The following is a 2,738-nucleotide window of genomic DNA, read 5'->3' as shown; positions in this document are numbered from 1 at the left end:
ACGTGGGGTCCCGGGTGCCCAGGAGCGCGTCGGAGCCGGCTGGCTGGCTCCCACCACAGGCACCTCGGGTTGCTGCTCACCAAAAAGAAAAAAAAAAAAAGCAAAAAAAAGTATCACTTGAAGAAAAAGAAAAAAATCCGCAAGTGATGGTGTGAACAGCCTCGCGGAGAGCCTTAGGCGCAGCTGCCCCCTGCTGGGGACGCGGGGTGTCGCCGCTTTCGCAGAGCAGGGTCCAGCCCTGCACACTTTTTTCCCCGTACTACCGAGATTGTTCAATTGTAACAGACAGGGGACAATCAGGAAAAAGAAAAAAACAGGGGGGTGGGGGTGGGGCAAGGAGATTGCTGGGCAGGGCTATTTTATTTTCTGTTTTTAAAAATTAAGACCAAAAGTTTAAGGTCTTGGAGAAGTCCTGTGAAAGACTGGGCCAGGAGACGAATTCTCAGGGCCTTTTGAGAACGAAGGAGAAGGCGTTGAGAGGAGACCGCAGTGCAAACCACAAGTGTCCAGGGAAGTGGACTTCCCAGGACGGATAGTGAGAACTTTCTAGATAAGACTGTCCCCTCCGTCCCCGAGAGTAACCACCAGCTCCCGTGTGGCTGCTGAGTACCAGACAGAGGGCCTGTGCTGCAGAAGAAAGGAAGCCTTGCTTTAATTTTTGTTAACCTTAATTTACATTTATTTTATTATTATTATTTTGTTGTTGTTTTTTCCAGTACCGGGAATCGAACTCACAATCTTGTGCTTGCCAGGCAGGCGCTGTGCCTCTGAGTTAAGTCCCCAGCCCATTAATTCACGTTTAAATAGCCGCATATGGCTCATGTGCTGGACAGCAGGGCTCTGGACTTACCCTTCATAGCAACAGAGCACTTAAAACACCAGCAGAGGCCTCAAGCCTGTTGAGAGAGGCTCTCAATAATAACTTGTCAATTAATAAAATCTCTATAATCTGAAGCCACTGTGAGCTGGACGTGGTGGTGCACGGCTGTCATCCCGGCTACTCAGGAGGCTGAAGCAGGAGGACTGCAAATTTGAACCCTGCCTGGGTAACTTAGTGAGATCCTGTCTCAAAATAAAACTTGTTAGAAAGTGAGCCGAGGATGTTCTCAGTGGTAGAACCCTGGCCTAGCAAGCACCAGGCTCTGACCTCAAATCCCCAGCATTGCCTAAAAAGACCAAACCAAACCACACCAAAGCAAAACAACAACAAAAAAAGTGACTGTGCTCTGCCTCCACAGCGGTAGAAATTTAAACCCATCTCAGAGACATTCAGGAGCTGTGAGAAGCACAGCGCAGTCTGGAAAGAGCTAAGAGTCTGGAGCTATTTCCTGTGTGGACGGAGGCTCGCTTGGGTCTGCAGCATCAGCCCTCCAGTGTGGCTTTGGCCGGCAGAAAGGTATTTCTGACTGCTTCCCAGTGCTGTCCTGGTAGCATCCTGATCCAGTAGATCCAGTCTCTGCCTGGTCAGAAGAGGCCCTTTGCATTTGGGACTTCACAGCAGCTTTTCCCGTTGCTCCAGTTGTCTCCTAGTGCTGGAGATTTGGCATTTTTGCTTCTAATTATAAACTGCCGGGTGATGTCATGAAATCCCCCAACACCCGGAGGGGCTGTGCTGAATAGTGCAAGACAGTACGCTAACAACTTATCTGGAGGTGCCAGGAAGAAATGATGAGAAACGGCTCACTGGAGGGAAATGTTTTCCAGCTTGCTTTCTGGTTTTAGCAACTGCGTTGGAAGAGATAAGCCGCACGCGGCTCTTAGGAGGAGGCCTGGGGTCTCCAGGCGACATGAGGCAGGAGGAAAGAATTGGGCCGAGAACACGCAGTCATCACACATTCACCGAGCAAGAGATTACAGCGCAGCCATGGAGGCTCCGACAGGGAACTTGGGGGCAGAGATTCCGTGGGCTCTGGGACAACTTGACTTCAACTAGATGGTATTTGAATAATCTGCTAGAGAGGACAGATATAGCATACGCTGTCACATTCAGCGCTGAAACCCTCAGTTTCACTCTGAGTAATGCTTGGCCATCCCAGAGGTCAGGCTTACACTCACTCAAAAACAAGTGGGGAATTGAAGCAGTTACTCAGATAATCCAGGGACGCAGCTACTGGCCGGCGCTGCATTCCCGACTGAGCCCAGACTGGCAGTGCTGTTACACGTGTGACTGACCTGGGGAGCTTTAGGGAAAGCAGATTACAGAAAAACCCAGAGTATCAATGGGGTGCATTCGGGCTGAGTCATACAGACAAAATGGGAAACCGAGGGCCTCTCACCCTTGAAAGGAGCATCCTGCCTTCAGCCGAAATGGAACCGACAACTTGGTTTAAAGTCGCAGACGGTTCAGGTCCCTGTGTCGCCTTTTAACGTGCTGGATTGTATCTGAGCCAAAAGATAGAAGATGGTGAAATAGAGACCCAAGGGGAGTATTAAGAATCTAGATTGACTCTGGAGATACTGTCAATAAAGTATTGCAGTAGTGTTTACAGATGATTAGTGCCTTCCCATGGACTCTTCAATGGGGAAAATGTATTTTCTTTTTCCTCTTCTCCTTCACCACCACCTCCTCCTCCTCCTCTTCCTTCTCCTCCTCCTCCTTCTCCCTCTCTCTTTCCCTCTCTGTCCTTCAAAGTAGCTTTGAACAGTTTATCTGGGAATTTGGGAAAACCCAAATTCAAGCAGCTTTTTCTTTTTCCTATCCAGCGCAAAATCCAGAGGTAGGCGGCGGCCAATGTTGG

Source organism: Chinchilla lanigera, unplaced genomic scaffold (genome assembly GCF_000276665.1).
Source record: "Chinchilla lanigera isolate Chin_1 unplaced genomic scaffold, ChiLan1.0 scaffold00044, whole genome shotgun sequence".
NCBI classification, from domain to species: domain Eukaryota; kingdom Metazoa; phylum Chordata; class Mammalia; order Rodentia; family Chinchillidae; genus Chinchilla; species Chinchilla lanigera.
This window is presented reverse-complemented; position numbering follows the sequence as displayed.